Source organism: Xyrauchen texanus, chromosome 35 (assembly GCF_025860055.1).
Source record: "Xyrauchen texanus isolate HMW12.3.18 chromosome 35, RBS_HiC_50CHRs, whole genome shotgun sequence".
Lineage (NCBI taxonomy): Eukaryota > Metazoa > Chordata > Actinopteri > Cypriniformes > Catostomidae > Xyrauchen > Xyrauchen texanus.
In genome coordinates this window covers 3,368,080-3,394,589 of record NC_068310.1, presented here as the reverse complement: position 1 = coordinate 3,394,589, position 26,510 = coordinate 3,368,080, and the positions used below count along the sequence as shown (strand labels likewise).

Below are 26,510 nucleotides of genomic sequence, written 5' to 3'. Positions count from 1 at the left end.
TGCAGTGTAATTGTAAGCAAATCCATCTTATTTGCTATATATTTTACACCTGATACTGATGTTTGTACATTTGCTCAACTACTTTTCCTTTGATAATTTCCTTAGCTAATGCTTGAAGTCTTTATTAGCTAATAATAAGAATATATCGCTACCAACGAAAGATGTATGAAATATGTCTTTCAATAAAATAATATGCAACATAATGCATGCTTGTAAATGGGAGCATTTACTCTTGTTGTCACTGTAGAATAATTAATCAGAAATATCCTTCATGTAGCTTCACCTTCATTCAACATTAATCTTACATTTTCTACCATTTCTGAAAATACGCCCTTCTTTAAGTCATCTCATTTAAGATATGAATACTTCGAACCCTTGACTGACCAATATGCTTCCCTACACAGTCCTCAAGGTACAAGTATTTATTTTAATAAAAAGAAATACACTTCAAATCAAAAGTTTGAACACACTTGACTGAATTTGTTTCACTGGCCTTCAAGGAATGTCCCAGGGTAAATACAAGTTTAGCTCAATCAACATTTGTGGCATAATGTTGGTTCCCACAAAAACTAATCTTGACTCTTACTCTTTGCACTTACAATGGAAGTTACAACATTGAATACGCACTGTTTCCAAAGTACAGCCACAAGATATAAGCATTATACCGTACATGCTAATATGGTGTTAGAGTAATCTACTTGTGGCTATACTTTTGAAACCATGTTTTTTATTGTTTACTTATTGGCCCATTCAGTTCCATTGCAAGCACTCTACTGAAAGTAACCTAGATTTTCTCTTTTTTTTAAATAAACATGGGACAAGTCTAAATTATTTTTGTAGTAATCAACATTATGCAACTAATGTTGTCGATTGAGTTTAACTTTTTTATTGTAACATTCCTTTTAAGACCTTTTGATCTAAAGGCTTATGCTTAATGCTTGAAATTATTTTTGTAGACAAAAATAAATTGTCCTCATGTATGAAAATCTTCACAAAACCACTTTTTTTTGTGCTGTATTTGAGCTGGATAGTGAAGGAAAAGCAGCCAAGAAGTGTCTTTTAATATTAAGGATATTAAGGATTGGATGAACTTGAATTTTCTCAAACAAAACTCAACTAAGGCTGAAATAATGCTTATTGGACATTAAACTCTAATTTACAATTACTCTTATGTCTTCATAGACATTGATGGAGATCTTGTTAAATCTGCAAAGACTGTCTGTAACCTGGGCGTTACAACTGACACCTTTGTCAATCATGTTGAGCTCTAAGGCATGGACATGGACAGTGCCGATGCATCAGCACTTAGTGGGTCCTTCACACCTATGATCAGGCCATTGGCTCTCCTGGTTCCTTCCACCAGTGAGATGACGTCAACCTTTTGCACCTTGTGGCCCTTCAATAAGAGAAATTCCACATCTGCCTCAAGAAACTTAGCTAGACAGATAAAAAGAGAGAATTAAAGAAGTCCTCCACACAAAATTCACACATCAAAAATCATCATGGTCACCATTAAACAAGAGCATATTGGTGGTATATCACTTTCCACGAAAAGGGTACAAAACAGCTAGAAAAAGACTCTTTAAAAGGTATTTCAAATTTTAATTTGTCGCCTTCTAAAAATGAAAACAAGTAAACTTTCAACAGATAGGGTAGCAAGAAACTTTCTGCATTTTTATATTTAAAAAAAAAAATGTGTTTAGTATTTTTAAGTGATTTTAATTATGGGGACACTGGAAATGTCCTCAAACCACATTTATAACAAAATACCCTTGTAATTACCAGTTTGTAACCTAAAGAAATGTCTTTGTAAACCACCCAAACATACACATATATATATTTGGGGGGCCAAACAAGAAATCATTTAATAAAATGTTTAGATGTAAATTGTAAATTGAAAATAGAATTGTAAATATGAATATATAGTATAAATCCAAATGGTTATAAATCTGAATATATAGTTGTAAATTCTGTGAGTCACGATTATATATTCAGTTTAATAATAATATTTTTTAATTACATTTTTATACATTATTACATATTCAGGATTTAAAGCTATATTGTCAAATGTACAATTATAGCCTATATTCAGATTTATAACTATATTTATAGTTACAAATATATTCAGATTTATAACTATATATATATTCAGCTGTACAAGTTTATATTCGGATTAATAACTATATTCTATTATGCATTAATAAGTCCCTTATTGCTGGTCAGAGTGGATTTTGAGGGGGGTTACTACACTCGGTGACCTATATGAGAGTGGAGTGTTGAGATCTTTTAAAAATGTGGTTCAACATTTTCTCAGTTCTTCAAGTATTTACAGCTGTGCCACCTGCTCTGTACTGTTTTTGGGAGTAGCCCCCCCCCACTAAAGCAGCAGATACTATGGAAGTGGTGATTACTGCTTTTGGAAAAGGTCATGAGGCATCAGTGTATTACTCCCTGTTAATTCAGAGTCTGGGGAACGGAGCTTTGGCTTCTCTTAAGAGATTATGGGAGAAAGATTTAAACTTGGTATCAGAGGAAGGAGAGTGGGCAAGAATTCTAAAAAACATCAAGTCTGCATATAGAGATGCAAGGGTGTGTCTTATGCAATTCAAGATTTAACACCGATTCTATTGGACCCATCTAGATTGTATAGGCTTGGACTTAAAAGACACACCCACCTACTGGCGATGCAGAATAGAAGTTGGAGACACAACCTATGTTTTTTTTGTGATGTGTTAAGATCCAAGAATTTTGGTTGAAGGTTCAGAGTTTTATTTGTGACGTTTTGGGCACTCAAATTTCATTTTGTCCCAGACTCTGTATTTTTTTTGGCGATGGGGCGTTCATCAATATGGGGGATAAACACATAAAAATTGGGTTCTGACCAGTGTGATGATTGCAGACAGATTATTTTAAGGGGATCAAAGAAAATGGGGTAGTTATTTAATATTTTTGGGGGACTCTCAGGGAGAGGCTGTGGAGAGAGTAGTATAGTTTTAATTATGTATAATTATTATATTTTCTTTTTTGTGAGTGTGTGTGTGTGTGTGTGTGTATTCTTATATGTGACCACAGGGGTGTTCATTGGGGGTCAGGGTGGGGGTTAAATGTTGATTCAATGTATGTATGTATATATGTTTTTCTTTGTTATATATCTACGAATCAATAAAAAAATTAATTGAAAACGATATATTCTGATCTATAGTTATATATTCAGATTCACAACTATATAAATCAGATTTATAACTATATATATATATATAGTAATTTATAATCATTTATTCAGAATTCATAAACATATATTACAAATTAACTTAATTAATTTCTGTTTGGCACCTCTATATACAGTATATACACAGTCTATACACTACTTATTCATGTGATTATCTAAATCAGCCAATTGTGTGTCAGCAGTGCAATTCATAACATCACGCAGATACGGCAGATAAATTTAGACTGTGGCATGATTTTCACGCTCAACAGAGTTGAGAGTGTTTTGTTTTCTCTTCTAATTTGTATCAATTAATTAATACAAAATGTATATTGTTAAAATAACATGGACTGATGCTTTAAACTGAAGCATATACATTGATGACCAACCTCCGACTTCACAGTAAGGTCTGTCTTTAAAGGTTTAAAAGTTTGTCAAAACTAAATTTGTACTTCTATGCAGAGCTCAAAAATAGTTTAGGATATGTGCAGCAAGTAGTAGTGAAGTGTGTCTGTTTTGTAATGTTTGATGCTGGGTCTGTGCATACCGGATTGAATGGGGCTTTGCCAAGGGCTTTATTTGGCCAAGAGAAGTCCACAATCTGACTGTTCAAGAGAATCCCAGAGGGCGTCGCAATACCACTTCCAAAGGGCTGATTCAGTGAGCTAGGAATACAATTATTTAGCATTGAGGTTCACTAATCAGATACACTTTATTACAGTAGTATATTGTTACCCACCTCATAACAGATTCAAATCAAGTCATCGGTGCCCAAGATCATGACCTGGCTGGCAACACCGCCCTCCTGCAGCTCATATGACGACGTGTAGTGTTCAGCATCAGAAGCCTGTGAATAACTGATCATTTGACAGAACAGACCAGCCTGTGTTTTACTGACAAAACCAATGCAAAACAAATTAGCAACACTCATTGCTGCCTTTGAAGGGATAGTTCACCCAAAAATTTAAAAGTTTCAAAATGTATTCCCTCATGTTGTTCCAAACCTAAACCTCTTTCTTTCTACACAACAGGTGTATTTTTGAAGACTATCCTGGCCACTCATTTTCACAGAAGATATTCATACAGTTTAGGAATGGCATGAGGATGAGTAAATGATAGAATGTTAATTTTGTTAACGTCTTGTACATTGTTTTAACTATTAACAAGAAATATGTTGATTGTAATTATTGTTGGTTCATAGGTATTTGTTTCAGTTTTCACTGTTAGTTTGTGAACACCTGAGCATTTGAGCCAGCACCTCAGAGACAGATGATGCGTACATGGCATCTCCCAATCCAGTCACCTGAGACAAGGCGATTTGCAGAGACTACATGTTGAAATACAAAAGCATACATGGGAACTCCTTCAGTAACACCTAAAAAACAAAAGCGTCCAAGGTCCCATTTTTGGTCACTACATAATTCAAATACTTCCACTTGTGTTATATTATGATTTAATAACTTTATTTCTGTAAAAAGAGTTAGTAATTTTAATCCCTTACACCCTAAAGATATTTTCACTGATTTTCACCAAAACCGCATACCCAAAATTAAGAGCATATAACTCTAAAAAAAAAAAGTCAAAGAAAGTCAATTGCATAGTATACATTTTTAGAAAACCTTTCAAAGTTTAAGAAAATGTATTTGGATCCTGCTCAGTGTAACATTTGGTGCCCAAGGAATGGAAGAGAGGAGATGCAGGAGTATAACCTTAGAATTTATTAATTATAAACACTGGAGTAGAACATTCTCAGGAGTGGAAACAAACACATTCACAAACATAATCAATCAAAGAATGGCAAATACTAGACAAAACTAGAGGGTATATATACACTTGGAAACTAATGAGGAAATGGAATACAGGTGGGGATGGCAATGAACATATGAAGTGATTAGGGCAGTAGACTCTGGGAAACGTAGTGCTGGGGAAAACTTCAAAATAAGAGTCCTTGAACACAGTGGAGATCAACTGTGACACTCAGGAGACACTTATGCTACAATACTGCTGACAAAAACATTGCTTTTTTTTCCCAGTTTATATTAAGTTTGACATTATACCTTTTAGACCTCATGCGATGGTCAAAAAATGTACTTTGGTGTTGTTCTCCAACATGTCAACTATACCAGATTTTTTGTTTGTTGATGGGACAAAGCAATTCAAAGTTATCGCATATTGAAACATTCTTCTCATAGTGGACTTTTATTGAACAAAGTGTCCAAAAAATCTCTCCAAACCATAATTAATAATAATAAAACAGAATAACTGAAAACTATGAATGCAGAAATCTAAAAAAAATTCTAATCTAAAAATACTTAAACTAGTCAAAAATTATAAATATCAGAGCACTTTGGCTTCTTTTCCCATCACTTCAGAAACGCCCTTTTTTGCGCATTCTTGACCCCACACTGAACATGTGACATGTGAATTGTCCAAATATGGAATCTGACACTCTCTTGAGATCCAACGAGAATGATCTGACACATCTATGACGTGAAAAATCATGTTTCAGTAAGATGATCTCAGAGAACACCGCTGCTATAGTGATCAACATTAACCTAACCAGAGATTTCTCTGGGTTTGCAAATCTGTTTGTGATAATTTAATGAATTAAGATTTCACACGCATATACTCACTTCAGTTTGGTTACTGAATGAAAGAAGTTTGGTCTTATTATTCTACAAAACCTTTCCAAATATGTACAACATATGGCTCTGTGCTTTTTAGATGATTCTTGTGATCATAAATTTGAGAAATTGTAAAAATAGAACAGTTCTAATTTATCAGAACATTTAAAAGCAATATTTTAGAAACAGACAGATTAGCTAGATTCGTGGTAAAGATAAGAGTCTACATTTTAAAACGAAACCTAATTTGCGCAGATCAAGCAAGTGGTTGTTGAGTAATATCATAATATTTTCTGTGATCAGCGCCCCCTAGAGCGCCTGGTACCAGGTCGCTCCGGGTTTAAGACATTAAAGGGCAAAGCATTTAAATGCTACAATAAAAACTGTTTATTAATTAACCATGTATGGTGATAAATATTATTTAACGTAAGACAATACATGTAATTTTATGATAAAATATTGTGTAAAAATTTTTATAGAATGAAAAAGTATGAATTAACATATAGGTAACTGTGAAAATGTATTTGATGTTTATAGTTATAGTTTTGGCAAGTTGTTTAGGACATCTACTTACAACACAAGTAATCTTTCCAACAATTGTTTCCAGACAGATTGTTTCACTTTTAATAGACTATAGCACAATTCCAGTGGGTCAGAAGTTTACATACACTAAGATATCTGTGCCTTTAAGTAGCTTGGAAATTTCCAGAAAATTATATCAAGCCTTTAGGCAGTTAGCTTCTGATAGGCTACTTGGTCAATTGGAGTCATTTGGAGGTCATATCACTCAGGAAGGAGACACATTCTGTCTCCTAGAGATAAACGTAGTTTGGGGTGAAAAGTGCAAATCAATCCCACAACAACAGCAAAGGACCTTGTGAAGATGCTGGAGGAAACAGGTAGACACGTATCTATATCCACAGTAAAACAAGTCATATATCAACATAACCTGAAAGGCTGCTCAACCAGGAAGAAGCCATTGCTCCAAAACTGACATAAAAAGCCAGACTACAGTTTGCAAATGTCCTCTGGTCTGATGAAACAAAAATGTAACTGTTTGGTCATAATGACCATCGTTGTGTTAGGAGGCAAAAGGTGAGGTTGGCAAGCTGAAGAACACCATCCCAACCGTGAAGCATGTGGGTGGCAGCATCATGTTGTGGGGGTGCTTTGCTGCAGGAGGGCTCGCGCACTTCAAAAAATATTTGGCATCATGAGGAAGGAAAATTATGTGGATAAATTGAAGCAATATCTCAAGACATTAGCCAGAAAGTTAAAGCTCGGTCGCAGATGGGTCTTCCAAATGGACAATGACCCCAAGCATACCTCCAAAGTTGTGGCAAAATGGCTTAAGGACAACAAAGTCAAGGTATTGGAGTGACCTTCACAAAGCCCTGACCTCAATCCAATAGAAAATGTGTGGGCAGAATTGAAAAGGCATGTGCGAACAAGAAGGCAAACCTGACTCTACCAGTTCTGTCTGGAGGAATGGGCCAAAATACCAGCAACATATTGTGAGAAGCTTGTGGAAGGCTACTCAAAATGTTTTACCCAAGTTAAAAAATGTAAAGGCAATGCTACCAAATACTAACAAAGTGTATGTAAACCTATGACCAACTGAGAATATGATGAAAGAAATAAAAGCTGAAATATGTAAATCATCCTCTCTACTATTATTCTGACATTTCACATACTTTTTTATGATTAAAATGTTTATCCAAACACAGAAAAGCAAAACTTAAATACACGGAATCAACTTTTAACACCGACTCGGTTATCAGACGCACAATCAGCCTATAAAACGTATTAAAATGTAATGTAGGACGCTTACAATTCCAAATGAAGGTCTTCGCTATGCTATCAAATTGCTTGAAATAAGAGAGGGGGACATCTACAGGGAGAGATTGTAGAAGGTAGTTAAAGTTTAGAATACAATTCATTTTAATACAATTTTAATGTTTTTATTTAAAATGTTATTTTAATAACCTTCCCAAACATAGATAAATGTAATGAAGCCACCTGCCCACATAATTTGAAAACCTTTTTTATTAATAATTTAGAAAAGGAATTGATAATTCTGTGGAGGCAAGGCATAGATCTATTGGGGTCGGAAACGAATAATAAAATATCATCTGCATGAAGCAAAAGTTTATGCACCACACCTCCCGCCACCATCCTTTGAAAATCATCTTCCCTTCTTATCGTGGCTGCTCATGTTTCCAGGGCAAGACTGATCAACAATGGGGAAAGAGGGCAACCCTAAAATAATCTGAAATTAATCTATTTGTTTTTACCACCGCTACCGGGTGTCTATAAAGAGTTAAGTGCCTTGCTCAAGGACACAATGGTGGTGGCTGTGGGGATCGAACCAGCGTCCTTCTGATTAACAGTTATGTGCTTTAGCCCACTACACCACCACCACTCCCTATTTCAATCGGGTCAATTCTCTGAGGACATCAGATGACATTCTGTGCTTCAGCTCTGCCTCAGCACTTTTAATATTCCCTAACTCCACAAGTTCTCGCGCTTTAGATTTTTAGGCATACTGTATGATCCAACCTCTAAGAACCGCCTTAAGTGCCTCCCAAGCCACGCCCACAGAGGATACTGGGAACTAGTTGGTCTCCATATAAACATTGATTTCAGCCTTTAACATTTGTTGGAAATCAGGATTTTGCAAAAGGGATACATTAAAGAGCCATCTATATTATTTATTTTTCTCCATATTTGGAAACACCTCTATTCTCACCAGGGAAAGATGTTTCCAATTGAGCTATCAACAACAGATGAAATGAGGGACTTGGATATATCAAAAAAATATATATTCTAGTATAAATCTTATGGACTGATGAAAAAGGATGTATAGTCCCTACCAGATGGGTTCAAAAGTCTCCAAATATCTGCAAGACCAAGATTTTTACACATCCTGTGAAGGTGAGTCCATCAACAGATTAAAGTCTCCTCCCAATATTATATCATGAGGGGTGCCAGCGGCTTGCAACATACCTTCAAGATCTATAAAAAAGCCCTGATCATCAGCGTTAGGTCCGTAAATATTAGCCAAAATCAACCTTTGATAATAAGTCTTCCTATTCCTATTCATCTTTAATCTTGAGACATTTGAATTGTAGATGCTTACTTATCTATGCAATGACTCCCCTGCTCTTACTTGAGCCAGCACTATTGAAAACACAATCAGCTTCCTGCTGAAAAACCTCTGCCTTTTTCTCCCCAATTTGGAATGTCCAATTTCCAATGCGCTCTTAGGTCCTTGTGGTGGCATAGTGACTCGCCTCATTCCAGGTGGCAGAAGATGAATCTCAGTTGCCTCCGTGTCTGAGACAATTAATCCACACATTTTATCACTTAGATCTCGTTGATCACGTTAGAAACGTAGTACATGTGGAGGCTCCAGGCTTTTCCCGCTGCATCCATGCACAACTCACCACGTGCCCCATGACCACGAGGAGGTTATACCATGTGACTCTACCCTCCCTAGCAACTGGGCCAATTTGGTTACTTAGGAGACCTGGCTGGAGTCACTCAGCATGCCCTGGATTCAAACTCATGACTCCATGGGTGGTAGAAAAGATGTGTTTCTTGAAGAAGCACTATATCAAATTTCTTTCGTTTAAGAAAATAAATAACCTTCTTTTTATGGGGTGCCCCAACACATTCACATTCCACGTGGAGAGAGACAATCCAATTTTATTTAATTTTTTTATTTTCTCCACATTTAGGAATGCCCAATCCCCAATTTACTCTAAGTCCTCATGGAAGCTTAGTGACTCGCCTAAATCTGGATGGTAGAGGAAGAATCTCAACTGCATCCACGTCTGAGACTGTCAATCCACGCATCTTATCATGTGGCTTGTTGTGTGCATAGCCGCGGAGACAGTGCATCCGCAGCATCCATGCACAACTCACCATGCGCCCCACCGAGCGCGAACCACATTATAGTGACCATGATGAGGTTACACCATGTGACTCTACCCTCCCTAGCAACCAGGCCAATTTGGGTGCTTAGGAGACCTGGCTGAAGTCACACAGCATGCCCTGGGATTTTAACTCAGACTCCAGGGGGTGGTAGTCAGCGTTTTTACTCACTGAGCTACCCAGCCCCCCAACAATCCACTCATATTAGCATTTTACATTTTAACATATGAGAAAAAATAGATTGTTTGTCAAAAATAAAATTATAAAGACCACATTCCAACATTAGGGCAACAGTCAAACCCCAAACTTCCCCTCGTACCAAACAAACAGATAAAAGAAAAACGTGCACATTAACCCCGTGCACAACAGTGCCAACCGGTGTCGATCCTTCTAAACTCAAACAGTTGATGTACACCTACGAGAGCCCCCGCGACAACTTTGCCATTGGATTACTCAAGTCTGGTTTTTCTATACAAATTTTGTGAGACAGAATTACATAACAGAAAATAATATATAAAACAAACTCCAGCCAATAGACAGAATAAACACAAATAATGTGTAGATTAATTCACAAAACAAGCTCCAGCCGCTAGAGGAACCAGCACAAAACAAAAATAAATTGTTCAATTTCCTAAGACAGTCAAACGAATGCTCAGTGAGCCGGCTGTTCATGAGTGCAGGAGATTACCTATTCCTTCCAATGTCCTGCAAAAAATACTCCACAAAACAAACTCCAGTCAATAGGATGTATAAACGCAAGTAACATGCAGATTCATCCACAACTGTCCAGAAGGAGTGATATTCCACAAAACAAACTCCAGCCACTATGTGGAACCAGCACCAAAAGAAACACTAGGCTGCAAAGTGAGCGCTACACAATGACTCACTCATAGACCCTATGAAGGATATCGGATGTTGGGGACAAGTAAGCACTCTATGGCAATCCTTAGCAACTATTCTCACCCTGGCCAGGAACTTCAGTGCAAGCGACCTTCCGTCGATGCAAAGATTTCTTGAAGGAATGTTATTCAACAAAACAGACTCCAGTCGCTAGGTGGAACCAGCACAAAAAGAAACAAAAAGGCACCTAGCTTCATCAGAGGGTCAAGTGAATGTGCGAAACACACCATGACTTCCTCAGTCCATTGATTTTATGAAAGACATCACTTGTTGTGGGCATGTAAATATATTCTTATCAATACCATCCTATAAATATAATACCATCCTTAGTATCTATTCTCAATTTGGCCAGGAACATCAGTGCAAATGCAACCTTCCATTTATGTAAGAGTTTCTTGCATACCTTGAATCAATAGCATTCTTTCTTGTCGAAAAAGAAAATACTGTGGTTTTTCCAAAAAAGCCTTCCTTTACCCCTCGGCTCACGTAACACGTGATCTTTATTGGACGATATCAGAAATTTTTACAGAATTTATCGGGGCCTGTCTCCCTCAGCGGATCCCCGAGCCGTGACTCTGTGAGCTCACTCAATTTCCAGCTTATGGCCTGTTATGTCAAGCAGACTGGGGAAGAGCTTGTCTAGGAATTTCACCATATCTCTGCCTTCTTTCTTCTCATGAATTCCAACAATTCGGATGTTGTTCCGCCAATTACGATTCTCAAGGTCTTCTAGTTTTTCCCAAAAGCATTCCAAATCTTCTTTGGTCACTTGCGGATTAGCAGCTAATTCTCTCTCCGATGACCCCAGATAATCGATCCGTTTCTCGAAGACCCCCATTCTTGTAACCAACTCAGTAAATTTCATGGAAATTATTGATCGACATATTACAGCTACGTCTTACGTCAATTAAGTCTGCTACGACCTTCGCCAGCATTGCCGACATACTCGACAGCTGATGCAGTATTTCTCCCAACCCACTGTTCAAACCGAATCCCTGGTCTGCAGCCTTGTCAGAGGTGTCAGCATGAGCATGTAAGTGTCTTTTAGATTTAATTATATTCAACTTTATTGTCATTGTGCAAAATACAAGTACAGAGCCAATGAAATGCAGTTAGCATCTAACCAGAAGTGCAAATAGCAATATACAGTATATATATATATATATATATATATATATATATATATATATATATATATATATATATATATATATAGAGTATATACAATATGGGTTTTTCTTTTTTTAGAGTGCAAAGTTATGAGGTAGAGAACAGAGACCAGCTCAATGCAAATGTCTATGAATACAGTACAAGGTGCAAATGAAGAAGTATAAAACTGAAGGTACATTGTACATGAAGTATAAATATGTAAATATATTTATATGGCCAGTGACCATAACAGTACAAGGGTCATCAGGAGATAGAAGTTATGTGCAAAGAAATGTGCAAGGGAATGTGCACATTTTTTTTATAATAATATATAAAAATAAATATGTAGTCCGAGTGGGATGTAGTTTTCAGCGCCTGAGTTTAGAGTTCAGTAGGCTGACAGCTGATGGAAAGAAACTATTCCTGAGTCTGCTGGTGCAAAAGTGAAGACTCCTATAGCGTCTCCCAGTTGGGAGAGGAGTAAACAGACCATGGTTGGGGTGAGAGGTGTCTTTGATAATGCTTCTCACCTTCCTTAGGCAGCGTTTGTTGTGAATGTCTTTGATGGAGGGTAGCTGAACACCAGTGATGTATCGAACAGTTTTCACCACCCGCTGGGGTGCCTTCTGGTCTGAGACAGTGCAGTTGCCATACCACACTGTGATGCAGTGTATTAGGATACTTTCAATAGTGCAGCAGTAAATGTGGGGGGACAGGTGAGCTTTCCTTAGCTTCCTAAGGAAGTTCCTACTCTGCCGGTAGTCCACAATCAGTCTTCTGGGTGTTGAGTGTGAGATTGTTGTTGAAACACCACACTGCCAGGTGCTGTACCTCTTTCCTGTAGGCCGTCTCATCATCGCCGCTGATTAGGCCTACCACCATGGTGTCATCTGCAAACTTGATTATGGAGTTGGAGCCATGCTCAGGTATGCAGTCGAGGGTGAAGAGGGAGTAGAGGATTGGACTCAGCACACAGCCCTGTGGTGCACCAGTGTTGAAAGTGAGGGTGGAGGATTTGTGGTTGCTGATTCTAACAGAAGGTCCAGTTGCAGAGGGAGGGGCTGATGCCAAGATCAGTGAGCTTGGAGATCAGCTTGGATGGGATCACAGTATTAAATCAGAACTGAAATCAATGAATAGCATCCTGACATATGTGTTGTTTTTGTCCAAGTGAGTCAGGACGGGATGAAGAGCTGAGGCGATAGCATCCTCAGTTGACCTGTTGGGTTTGTAGGTGAACTGATATGGGTCCAGTGTTGGGGGCAGGCATGTTTTCAGGTGGGAGAGGACCAGCCTCTCAAAACACTTTGCTATGATGGGAGTAAGAGCAACGGGGAAGATGTTGTTGAGGGCCACTGCAGCAGCATGTTTTGGTACTGGTACTGGTGGCTGTTTTGAAGCAGGTGGGGACAATGGCTTGGGCCAAGGAGAGGTTGAAAATGTTGGTGAAGACGTCAGCCAGCTGTTCTGCGCAGGCCTTGAACACTCGGCCCGGGATGACATCAGGGCCAGCAGCTTTATGTGCATTCACTCTGCTCAGGGTGGAGCATAAGTCATTGGAGGAAAATGTGAGCGGCAGATCATCAGGTGGGAGCTCAGCTTTTAAGGGTGGTTCTGTGTTTCCACGATCAAAGCGAGCATAAAAGGTGTTCAGTTCATCTGGCAGGGTGGCATTACTGGGGGGTGCTGTTCACTGGTTTGTAGTCTGTGAGGGCATGGATGCCTGTCCTCATACGTCGGGGGTCGTTGTTCGTAAAATTGTCCTCAATCCGCAGTTTCTACTTGTGTTTGGCTACTTAAATTCCCCTCTTCAGATTGGCCCTGGATAATGTGTAGGCTTCCCGGTCGATTGATCTGAAAGCAGCATCACGTGCCTTCACCAGGAGTCAGACTTACTTGTTCATCCAGGGTTTCTGATTGTGTGTTATAATTGTTTTATGGGTGGTTACCTTGTCACACCTGTTAATGTGTTGCAGAACAGAATTTGTGTAGCTATTGATGTTGGTTTGGGAGTCTAGGTTGGCCTGAAAAGCAAACACATTCCAGTCTGTGTTCTGGAACTCATGCTGTAGTGAAGAGTCTGCTCCTTCCAGCCACACTTTTACAGTCCTCACTGTGGGTTTCAAATGTTTGATGATTGTGGTGTATTTGGGGAATAGGAACAGGGATAAGTGATCATATTGTTCAACATGCCGGAGGGGGGTGGCTTTGTAGGCATCAGAGATGTTTGTATAAACATGATAAAGAGTGTTGTCTACTCTTTGGAGTGCTGTCCTCAAATTGACATGATTGAAATCCCCAGCAATAATAAAAGCTCCATCCGGATGCGTTGTTTTCAGTTTACTAACAACAGAAGAGAGTTCCTTCATGGCTAGCTTAGCATTAGCATCCGAGGTACATATACTAAAGCGATTATGGTAGATGTAAATTCACGGGGCAGGTAAAAGGGTCTGCACTTGATAAAGAGGTACTCAATATCAGCAGAACAGTGGGATTCGGTCATAACATCATTGGTGCACCAAGTTCTGTTTACATAGATGCAAACACCCCCACCTTTGCTTTTACTAGAGTCCACAGCCGTTCTGTCAGCTCTATGGATATTGCGACCCTCTAGCTAAATCGCGCTGGTTGGAATGGTGCTACTGAGCCAAGTTTCCGTGAAAACCATAACGTTGCAGTCCAAAAACATTCGCTGAGTAATCCGGAGCTGTAGTTCGTCGTTCTTATTTGCCAGAGACGTACATTAGCAAGAAAGATGCTCGGTAGCGCTGGGCAATGTGGGTTTAGCTTTAGCTTTTCCCGCAGGCCGCCCCGCTTACCACGTCTTTGTTTATGCTCACGCCGCTGGCGACGGGCACTTTCTGCTGGACTGGCTGACTCAATCGAGTCTGGGGACAGGAGTAACTCTGGGGGTAGCAGATGGAGGTCTGATTTTGTATCCACTGTGGTGTTTGTGCAGCGAAGTTTGATGTTCAATAGTGTGTGGTGGCTGAATGAATTTAGTGCAAAGTTTGACGAACAACTGAGCTGAAAATAACTAGGTAAATAATAACTAATTTGCAAAAACTGGAGAGACGCTGAGCCTCGCGTTGTGCACGCGCCGCCATTAAGCAATTTTAATGTCTCCAGAGCTCGAGGATTTTGAATTCTTTGAATTCTTTGACATATTGACCTCACAGAACAGTTATGGAATAGGGTGTATTGAATCTCACTAGCTTATGGCACAAAAAGAATGAAAAACTAGCAAAGTGCGCAGAGCTCATTCATGCGACTCTCCAACATTTCACATTCTTAAAATAAAATTGTGATCCTAACTGACCTAAGACAGGTGATTGATTAAATGTCAGGAATTGTAAAAAAATTTTTTTTAAGGTATTTGGTTAAGGTGTATGTAAACTTTTGTAACTGAAGTTATCAGTAAAAATGTATGTTACTTTTAACAAGACAATGCATGTACTTTTACGGTAAACTATTGAAAAACATATGGTGAAAAACAATAATCGGGCGTGACCAGAAAACCCATCACATTTGATTACATTTTATTGAAATATTTATTACTCAAATTTTTTATATACATTGGGGTGTTTTATGTTACAATCACTGATCTATATATATAACAGATCAGTGGTTACAATACAGTTACCCTTTTATGTTACTGTTGGTATATTAACAATATATCATTTAATGATATAAACGGTAGTGAATTGTAAAACACCAAAATGACATAAAGTTTTGCCTGGCCAGAGTATTTTTACAGTACATTCTGGCAACCTCAGTTTTCAGTTTTTTGTATAATATAGTAATAATAAAGGAAAAGCATACATTATATAGACTTCAATTTGTGCTCTGTTTGAAGGAAAGCATTGGGCAAGATGTTGAATAACAAGCTATTTAAAAAATTAATAATTAAAAAACAATATATATATATTTTTTTTCCTTGATTAATAGATTATCAAAATAGTTGTAAGTTGCAGCCATAATAAAACTAGCATTTACATGGCAAGCTGTTGGAAGGAGCTTATCCATCTGTCTAATAAAATACAGGATATTGCCCAATAAGCAAGCAAAGCTATCCTCATTACAAGGCAGAAAATCATGACTATTGTGATTTTATGAAAGGCCATAAATCAAACAACACCTGCCATGAGTTGTGCTGGTTAATGCTCAGCAGTACCTCAGATATCCAGTGGTAAAGTCTGTTAATCGGCACCTAGTTTGTGATGTTAAACCCCTCCAGGATGTTAAGAGTGGAGAGAAGGACAGCTCCCGCTGGAGGGGTGGAGGAGCAGCAAAAACCTGGTGACCTGTAAATGAAACGCAAGGCAAAGCACTGGTGAACCTTTCAATTAAAATACTGCTGCGAGAGCAAGCTGCTGATCCTTCAAGGAAACTAAAGGATCATTTGCTTAAAGGCAAAGTCAGTAGTTTTTTAAAACAGATGACAATAAAATCACAAGTGTAATGTTAACCCAAGCTAATGTATCTCTGTCTACAATGGTGCTCTAATATGTTGTTTCCAACAAAGCATATTCTTCCATAGTTCAACATTTGAGAACTACCAAATAAGACAGAAAGAGTCCTTCTGACTGATATCTAAAGAGCCAAATCATAGTTTACTTTGTTTTTACTTGCCATTTCGGGCGGGTTCATCTTATGCTCCTAAATTGTGGAATTCACTTTTAGTTGATATTAGAGAAGCACATACTTCAGACATCTTTATATCTTATCTAAAATCAAACTACTTCAGGTTAGCTTTTACTTGATTATTTTAGTTTTGTTTTCTGATTTATTATTTCATTAATCTTTATTCTTAAATGTTTTGTTTTTACTGTGTAAAGAAGCTACTTTTAAAGGCGCAATATAAAATAAAGTTTATTATTATTCAAATAGATCACACCACATAAAACTGTGTAAAATTTTTTAATTATAGCATCACAATTGGGTCTGAACAGACTGATTGCACAGTGAATTCGGTGAAAGGAGTTTGAATGTTTTGCTGCTGAAATCAGTCTGTGCTTACAGAAATTTGAATCACTGCCCCCAGTGGCCAAAGTTGAAAGTGTAGAGGCTAAATGTCCACAGGGTGGCGCCAAAAGCGAGTTGTATTTTTAGTTGTAAATGATGTAAGTCAGTCAACAGAAATGCATTTTTTATTAACCATACGCAGTAACCCAAACCCCCAACAGTCAGTGGAGTAAAATTTTGATTTTAGAGCAAAAATGCAACCACACTAACCATAATTTATGTGAACGCAATTACTTCCTGGTTTCCATGGGACCACAACTCGTGTCTCTGGGGTTGTTTCAGTTGCACCACATGAAAAGGTGAACAGGTTTGAACTGATGCAAAAATGTCTGATGGGGGATGCCACTTGTCAATAATTCGATAGAATGGGGTTGATTTCAGGGTACATGAACATTCAGAAAAAATTTTGTGATTTCCGTGTAAGCAAATTGATCTGAATAGTAGCTTTATCAACCTTATACTAGCAATTTTTGTCTTGCCAGTTTTCATATATCAAAATTCTGAATGTTTTTTTTTATATATACCCTTCTCTTGTTCTTATTAAACATGCTATATGTACTTTTTATATGTTATTGCTATATGTACTTGCTTATTTCTTTAATATTCTGTTCAGTGCTTCCTAATACACTCATATGAACACCTCCTTAAAACTTGATTTCTTCCAGTTTCAACCAAATTACTTTTTTTTTATTTTGTCAATGATAACAAAGACTAGACAAAAAAGACGTCATGGTGATAGTCAAAAAGTTTCAATTAAAACATTCTGTTGATGAAAATATGATGAGAAAAATTATATTGTAAGACAAAACATTTTTAATTAGTTGTTTATTTATTTTTCATAACAAATTGATTCAAATAATCTGCTCATAGTATACTGGGAATTCTCTGTTCAATTAACTTTACTAACAGCTTAATTACCTCACTCAAACACATCTTTTATATATGTGGGTTTATTCGCTATATGCGCAAAAACATGATATTACAAATGACATCAGCAGAGACATTGAAGCCAATAAACAGATGACCTTGAACTAAGTTATGTGCTAGTCAGAATACATATGTTGTGTTGTGAATATGCAGTTTCCTTAAAAATGCACTTCACGTAATGCAATATCCTAAACTGTCTAAATGTGAGGAACTGACCAAGTAAAGTAGCTAATACTTCAGTGTATCATCATTATATGCGTTTAATTCAGGAGCTCAGGTTTATTAGAACAGTTTTCTCATGTTATTTAATCTTACACATTAAACATGAATCTTTAATATTTGATAAATTGTAAATAAATACATGTAATTTATACATTATTAAAAATATTTGGTAAAGTTTGGTCTGTTACAGTTTGATAGATTTTTGCACATCGTCAACTAAAATATGTTATTTTTATCAACTAAAACTATATTGCATTAATTGCCTAAAATTAATGAGTATGACATGATGAAATGTTAACTAAATTTAAAGGCCATTTTTGTTAAAAAAAAAATAATAATAGTAATAGGACTACAATAAATACAATTTAGTTCCTGGGCAACTGATGGAAACTGATGAAGGGCTGTTACACGGTTGCAGATGAACTGTTCAAAAGAAAATCATGTGCTCTGGTCGCAGGCTAAAGCAGAAGCTTTTTTACTCTAGTATTTAGCTTCTGCTTCATGAATGCAGACGTGTGATAAAGATCTATAGACTAATACATCTGAAGTCAGAAGTTGACATACACCTTAGCCAAATACATTTAAACTCAATTTTTCACAATTCCTGACATTTAATCTTAGAAAACTTTCACTGTCTTAGGTCAGTTAGGATCACTTTATTCAAGAATGTGAAATGTCAGAATAATAGAGAGATTTATATATTTCAGATTTTTTTCATCACATTCCCAGTGGTCAGAAGATTACATACACTTTGTTAATATTTGAAGGCATTGCCTTTAAATTGTTTAACTTGGATCATACATTTTGTGTAGCCTTCCACAACTCACAAAAAGTTGCTGGATTTTTGTCCCATTCCTCCAGACAGAACTGGTGTAACTGAGTCAGGTTTGTAGGCCTCCTTGCTCGCACAAGCTTTTTCAATTCTGCCCACAAATGTTCTTTGTTGTCCTTAAGCCATTTTGCCACAATTTTGGGGGTATACTTTGGGTCATAGTCCATTTGGAAGACCCATTTACGAATGAGCTTTAACTTCCTGGCTGATGTCTTGAGATGTTGCTTCAATATATCCATATAATTTTCCTTCCTCATGATGTCATCAATTTTGTAAGTGCACCAGTACCTCCTGCAGCAAAGCACCCCCACAACACGATGCTGCCACCCCCATGCTTCATGGTTGGGATGATTTTCTTTGGCTTGCAAGCCTCACTCTTTTTCCTCCAAACATAAAGATGATAATTTTGGCCAAAACGTAAAAAAAATTTCATCAGACCAGAGGAAATTTCTCCAAAGAGTACAATGTCCCCACAATGCACCATGTGTCTGGATTTTTTAAGGCATTTTTGGAGCAATGGCTTCTTCCTGGCTGAGCAGCCTTTCAGGTTATGTTGATATATGACTCGTTTTACTGTGGATATAGATACACCAAACTACGTTCATCTCTTGGAGACAGAATGTGTCTCCTTCCTGAGCGGTATGATGGCTATGTGGTCCCATGGTGTTTATACTTGCGTACTATTGTTCCCTTACGACTTCAGTCCACTTGACATTGCGTTACTAAAGCATATGGGGAGTGCCTTCATACACAACCTATTTGAAACCTCTCTACAATAACGCCAATATTCTAATATTGGCTATGGTGTTTGAGCCAGCCTGTTTTGGCGCGAAACTGACCGCTCTTTTCGGCGCGAACTGACCGCTATAAAACAGGTGCAGAGACACCATTTCCTCAGAATTTCTTCCTTCAAGACAGCGATTACCTCTTGTCTCGAAGCCCTCTACCTTCGCCGTCAATTCACAATAGTCAGCGGACGGAATCTTCACAGCAGCGAGAAGACTCTCCGCTCCCCTGCAGTGCTCCGGCGAACATCACTCCGCCTCGCCGCTTGAAGCTTCGCTGGTGAACGGACCTCAGCATCCTGATTCTCCGCAGCGCGTCGGCAGGTGTAGAGTGTCCTTTTAAAGCAAAATTGTACTTGTGTGTATAAATGTAAGTTATATAAGTTATATAAATATAAATCTATATTTATATTTATATATCTAGAAGAGCCACTTACGTGTTCACGTCTTTTTCAAGATGTTGTTCCGTAAGTGTTCCTTGTGCGAGAGACACATCCCGCCGTCAGACAAGCATGAGAGCTGCGTTTTCTGTCTGGGCCGCGCCCACGCAGAGTCAGCTCTCATGGAGACAGACTGTCTTCACTGTGAGGACATGAGTCTCAAGTCGCTTCGCTCACGAATCGCCCTCCCACCAGCCTCTTCTGTGATTCCCGAGGGTTCACACGAGGAGGCACGGCGGGGCCGCGAGGCCGAGCAGGACGAACTTGAGGTGGATTTCGTGCCGGCACATGCCCCACGAGCCCCTCAATCTCCACGAAGCGCATATATCCCCATACGCTATGTGCGAGACGAGCTCCGGCCCTCTGATGAGCGTGCAGCCTCGTCTCGTTTGGTGGCTCTGACGCTGGGGATGATGACGATGTCATGTCTCTCGCCACATCAAATGTGGTCAGTGGATAATGCTGCCGCCCCTCCCCCAGCGAGGGCGAGGAACGTGCACGCGCCACTGACAGGGAGATGCTCCGCGTCCTTACAAGGGCAGTCAAAGAGCTTCACCCTGACTGGTCTTTCCCAGAGGAACCGTCTCGCCTCGATGAATGGTTCCAGCAGTGCGGGCGTTAAATGGCAGCATCCCGCACATTTCTGCCCCGAAGTTCACAATGAAAACTATTCAAGTCCTGGCGCGCGACCTTATATGGCGCGCTCGCGCAGTGACGCCATCCTCTTTTATGTGGATAATTTCTTTGGGAAAGAAAACGGTTATATGCCCAATTACCCCCTGTGGAGGAGGCGGTAGCGGCACACCTCTGCCCAGCGAGTAACATGTACATCCTTCCAAACCGTGTCGACAAACATCCGCACTGGCGGGAAAAGCTTACTCAGCAGCAGAACAAGCTGGATCAGCACTCCACACACAATGGCGGTGCTCCAGGGCAGAAATGAGTGATAAAGAAAAAGCCACTCTTTTAGATGCTCTTGTGTCTCCAGCCGGCCTTTTTGGCGGCTCTATGAATAAGTTTGCTGAGCGTTATGTCGCGATTCAGCAGCAGTCACAGGCTATGAGACACTTTATGCCCACATGGAGTATATCACAGCCGGTTCGCCCTCGCTCTGTTTCGAGTCAGCGCGCGACTAAAAGCCTCACAGGCACCTGCGTATCATTACGCGCAGCATTTGACGGGCAATAGCATTTGAAGCGGAAAGCAGAGCCCGCGATTCCCTCTGGGTCTGCTTCAAAAAAGGCTCGATTGGAGAGACACAAAACCCTGTTCCCCATCTCCCCACTTTTGTTGGTCGGGAAAGGGATATTGTTATTCAAAATGTTGTTTCTGTGTCTTGCACTCAAATAAATGCAAAAATAAAAATGCAATAAGTGCAAAAAAGAATACAGCATTCGTTGCTAATGCACGAGATGCTCACACATTCTCAATAAAGAGCCCCCTTTTCCTCTTCAAAGCACACACATTATGCGCAACCGCTTCCCTAGAGTGAGCGTCGCATCATATCATACAGTGAGCAAACCAAACTGCCCTCTGTCCCACTATGCGGATGCGTGGCGATCCCTAACGGGTATTTCAGAATGGGTGCAAAAACGATCGAACAAGGATATACGATCCTTATTTGCACACCGGCCACCCCGTTTCAACAGCGTTCTGTCTTCCACGGTTTCGTCCGATGATACACCTCTCATCGTGAAAAATGCGATCGAGATTGTGCCAAATTGTTAAGCACAAAATGGTTTTACAGCCTTTATTTTCTTGTTCCAAAGAAAGACGGCGGGCTTCGGCCAATCCTGCATCTGAGACATTTTAATCGCGCATTTGTAAGCGCCTATTCAAAACGATTATTGAGAAAAGGATCTTATCGCATGTACGCCCACATGATTGGTTTGCGTTGATAGATCTGAAGGATGCGTACTATCATATCCAAATTGTACGACATCACAGGATGTTTTTGAGATTCGCGTTCGAGGGAACAGCGTATCAATTCATAGTCCTGCCCTTCGGACAGTCTTTGGCTCCTCGCACATTCACAAAGTGCACTGATGCAGTTGTCGCCCCTCTGAGACTGAGCGGCATGCATCCTAAACTACCTTGACAATTGGCTGTTACTGCCACAATCAGAGGTTTTTATATGCCAGAACAGTTTTACTGCTTCAGCCATTTTACAGTGTCCATCTCAGTTAAAACTGGGGAGAACATTTCCACTGAAACTTGTTTCAGAAAGCACTGGGATTTGTGGCGGCGGCATCCGCCATCATTCCATTAGTTCTCTTACACATGAGACCTCTTGAGTGCTGGCTGAAGCGCCATGTGGCGCGACGTGCTTAGCACCGATGACGCATGCGCATCACTATATCCAGCCTCTGTTCAGCACCACGGACAGATCCTCTTGCGTTTTACCAGCGAGGTGTCGCGCTGGGGCAAGTGTCACGCGGTGCCTAAAGCCATCGGCTGTATTCCTAGCCTTAAAGGCTTTCAGTCAGAAATATCAAACTGTCATGTCCTGGTTAGCTCAGACAACATGACAGTTGTGGCATATATAAACCGCCAAGGCAGAATTCAGGAGACTTCACCCTCAAACTGTATTGAGGATTTGGGAAATATCTGGCAAAGCAGAAATCTATCTATTTGCCTCAGTGGAGAATACTCACTGTCCCCTCTGGTACTCGAAGTCCCAAGTTGTCAGGCGAAAAGAGGTGATCACGGATGCTTCCAACACAGGTTGGGGGGCGGTGTGCAATGGACACCCAACTTTTGGCACCTGGACAGGTGTGAGGAGGGTGTGGCACATCAACTACTTAGAGCTATTGGTTGTAATTCTAGCCTTAAAGGCTTTCAGTCTGAAATAGTGAGCTGTCATGTCCTGGTTTGCTCAGTCAACATGACAGTTGTGGTATATACAAACAGCCAAGGCAGAATTCATTCACCGCCACTGTCGAGAATGACGCGTCACCCCCTCCTATGGAGCGAGCATCATCTCTCCCTGAGAGTGACATGTCCCAGGCTGCCTGAATTACTGTGCACGTCTACTGTTACGCTAAGGGGCGATACCGGGTGAATGGAGACTTCATCCTCAAACTATACTGAGGATTTGGAAAAATATTCAGCAAAGCAGAAATCAATCTATTTGCCTCAGTGAAGAATGCCCACTATCCCCTCTGTTCTTCGAAGTCCCAAGCCCCGTTGGGAAGGGATGCAATGGCACACAAATGGCCGGTGAAAAACAAATATGCGTTTCCTCCAGTATACCTGATCCACTCTGCCATATGCAAAGTCTGAGAGGACAAGGAAACGTTCTATTAGTTGCACCGAAATGGCCAACCAGCCATGGTTTCTGGAAATGATGGAGATGCTGTACAGCTCACCATAGGAAATACCACTGAGGAGGGATCTCCTCTCTCAGGCACACAATTTGGCATCCCCAGCCCCAGCTGTGGAACCTGCATGTGTGGCTCCTGAATGGAGCATACTAAATGCACCAGAACTGACGTGTTCAGTCATAAACACCATTTTACAAGCCAGAGCACCGTCCACTAGACGCCTCTATGCACTAAAATGGAAGGTGTTCGCTGATTGGTGTCTCTCACACAGCAAGGACCCGGTAAACTGCCCCATACATGAAATTGTAATATTTCTTCAAGAGCGATTAGATGCAGGACTCACCCCGTCAAAGCTCAAAGTGTATGTGGCAACTAGATCTGCGTATCACGCACATGAAACCGGTGCTTCTATAGGCAAGTATGATTTAATCATAAAGTTCCTTAAAGGAGCAAGACGATTCAACCCATCTCGGCAGGCTACAGTCCCGACTTGGGATTTAACTTTAGTCCTAAATGCTTGGATTCTGTTGATTTGCGTATGCTCTATATTAAGACCACACTACTGCTGGTTCTGTACTCAGAAAAACGGGTCGTTGACCTACATGCATTATCAGTTGACAATTCATGTCTGGAGTTTGGCCTGGTCTTTTAAGAGCCACTGTCAAACCCAGGAAAGGCTATTTACCCAAGGTCCTGACCACACCCTTCAAAGCGCAGGTGGTCATCTTCAGGCCTTCTCCCCTCCTCCATTTAATTCAGATGAGGAAAAATCATTGCATTTGTTATGCCCTGTGCGGGCGCTACATACATACGTTGAGCATACTTGCCAGTGCAGACTGTCTGATCAGATCTTTGTATGCTATGGAGGATGTGCAAAAGGGATGTCCTTCTCCAAGCAAAGACTTTCTTACCCTGGCTTATGAATCGCAGGTTCAGACTTGTCCAATTGGTGTTAAGCACACTCAAATAGAGGCATGGCCTCCTCATGGGCATGGGCGAATGGTGTGTCCTTACAAGACATATGTTTTGCAGCAGGATGGTCCTCGCAAAACACGTTCGCAAGGTTTTACAACCTAGAAGTAACATCTCTTCCTTCACAAGTCCTTGCTATTCATTGGCCATATACATATATATATATATATATATATATATATATATATATATATATATATATATATATATATATATATATATATATACTTATGCCCCTTTTAAGTACGGGCTCCACATCATTTACACAACCGCCTGCATTCAGGCTGTTATAATGCCATAAATCGCAAGCACTTCATTATAAATAAACTCCCTTCCCGGCCGGGTTCATAAAGAGTAATTCATACTATATGGCTATAGCTCATATATTCATTATGAGTGCTCTCCTCCTGGCCATCATGAGGATCACTCACTGCAGCATACACATGTCGGTCGCCATCCCATAAGACTGCGCCACCATGTTTCCTCTCTAGGAAGTTATGTCGTGTAGTGTGGCGTGATGGAATTTTGTTCCCCATATGCGTTAGTAACGCAATGTCATGTGGACTGAAGTCGTAAGGGAACGTCTCGGTTACGTACGTGACCTCGGTTCCCTGAGACGAAGGGAACGAGACATTGCGAACGCTAACCGCACCACAAGACTCAGAGTTCTTGAGGCACGAGCAATGCGCTCCTTGTTCTCAGTCAGAAATTCTGAGGAAATGGTGTCTGTGCACCTGTTTTATAGCGGTCAGTTCGCGCCGAAAAGAGCGGTCAGTTTCGCGCCAAAACAGGCTGGCTCAAACACCATAGCCAATATTAGAATATTGGCGTTATTGTAGAGAGGTTTCAAATAGGTCGTGAATGAAGGCACTCCCCATATGCGTTAGTAACGCAAAGTCTCGTTCCCTTCGTCTCAGGGAACCGAGGTTACGTACGTAACCGAGACGTTTTTGCAGATGAATGTGGTACCTTCAGGCATTTGGAAATTGCTCCAAAGGATGAACCAGAATTGTGGAGGTGGTTTCTGTGGTCTTGGCTGATTTCCTTTGATTTTCCCATGGTGTCAAGCAAAGAGGCACTGAGTTTGAAGGTAGGCCTTAAAATACATCAACAGGTACACCTCCAGTTGGCCAATTAGCCTTTAACTCTTTCCCCGCCAAACACGGAATTTTCCGGGTATCCGTGTTTTAGGTGGTATACGGTAAGGAAGACCCGCGCGCATGTTTTGAAAGAGTACGCAACTCTTTGATCAAAGAAACAGACTGCGATCGTCTCAAACGTGAAGTGGAACACCATACTAATACTAAAGCACTTGTTTGATAAAAATGCCTTTTTCTCAGCTTTTTGTCCGAAATGTTGTTTTTGACAAAACCTACCTCTGTTCAAGTGGCAATAAAAAAAGAACAAATGAAGATAAAATAAAATCGGTGTTTTTTTTTGCCTAAAAGCAGAGGCTCAGATCTTTATTTTGATATATAGCATCTTCATATATTCATGGAAGAAAATATTCTGCGGGCTATTAAAGTTTAGCGAAAATCGTCAAAAACCCTGGCGGTGGCTGGCAACTTTTTTTTAAAAACGTTGGCGGGGAAAGAGTTAAGAATCTAATTGCCTAAAGGCTTGACATCATTTTCTGGAATTTTTCAAACTACTTAAAAGCACAGTTAACTTAATGTAAACTTGTGACCCACTGGAATTGTGATATAGTCAATTAAAAGTGAAACAATCTGTTTGTAAACAATTGTTGGAAAAATTACTCATGTCATGCACAAAGTAGATGTCCAAAGTGACTTGCAAAAACTATAGTTTTCTAATAAGATATCTGTGGATCGGTTAAAAATTTTTTTAATGACTTACCTAAGTTTTTTTAATGCAAACTTTGTGATATTGCATAAAAAATGGTGGATAGAAACACCAAGATGCAAATTATATTTCTAAAATGTGCATAAAATGCACCTTTATCGGCAAACTGTTTTTGCAATATTACACGCAAATTAAAATATGCACATAAATTAAACTTGTAACTGATAAAAATATGTTAGTTTGTATGAACTTGTTCTAAATATTGTTCTCGGACATACCACTGAATTTCCTGAGTAAGATTCCCATTGTAGAACTCTGAGATCCCATTGGCTGTAATCCGATCCAAAATGGCAGTTAAATCCAT

General features: G+C 39.6%; 1 pseudogene; it reads right to left on the bottom strand.

The window, feature by feature from the left end:
- Positions 1 to 1,267: 1,267 nt before the first annotated feature.
- On the bottom strand, positions 1,268 to 26,510 carry LOC127629305 (glutathione hydrolase 7-like; annotated as a pseudogene).